This window comes from Aplysia californica, unplaced genomic scaffold (assembly GCF_000002075.1).
Source record: "Aplysia californica isolate F4 #8 unplaced genomic scaffold, AplCal3.0 scaffold00192, whole genome shotgun sequence".
Classification (NCBI taxonomy): domain Eukaryota; kingdom Metazoa; phylum Mollusca; class Gastropoda; order Aplysiida; family Aplysiidae; genus Aplysia; species Aplysia californica.
In genome coordinates this window covers 787,783-788,541 of record NW_004797462.1, presented here as the reverse complement: position 1 = coordinate 788,541, position 759 = coordinate 787,783, and positions in this window count along the sequence as shown.

Genomic DNA, 759 nt, shown 5'->3' with positions numbered 1-759 from the left:
ATAAATAAATATATATATATATTATATTTAAACAGACAGTAGGCTATGTCCCTCCGCCTGTCTTCCTCTTTTTCGACTGCCTGCAAGTGTGCCCTGCGTGGTGGTTTCTGCAAGGCTTTCATGCCGGGCTGTGTGTCCGCACCAGACAAGATTCCTCCTTTTTACTGTAGCAAGTAGTCGTTCTCGTAGTCCATTTATGGCATTATAAATAATATGTACAGTATAACACGGATAGGTCGAACACAGAAGACTCGAAACAATCATGCATCCGTTGAACTGTGCTTACGGTCCCGATTTTTTTTCCTTCTTTATCTTAGTCAGATATCCCTCGAACTACAGAGGCCGGTCCCGACGAATTCGAGCTACCCTTGTTGAACTGTATTTTCAATTAGTGTCCATGCATCATCGTTAGTCTTGTGTTCTCCATACGGCATACTTCAATTAATTTTTTTTCTGAAGTCTTTCATCTCAAATGGTGCGATCTTTCTACCAGATAGTGAGATAGAAGGGACAATGTATGCATGTACATCAAGGAGTTCAAAACCTTCTTGACGTGCATGTAGTTTGAATGTGATGTGGAAGCAGATCTTGGTGCAGTTTTAAATTTTGTTAAGGTTGGATGGCATAGCGACTGTTGCCTTAAAAAACGAATTCATTCTGGCCTTGACTGAGTGTGACAACAATCTGATGACGACACCGCCGCGTCTTCGTATCTTACCCGCAGCAGTGCAATGCATGGTTCTCAAGACTGTAACCCCC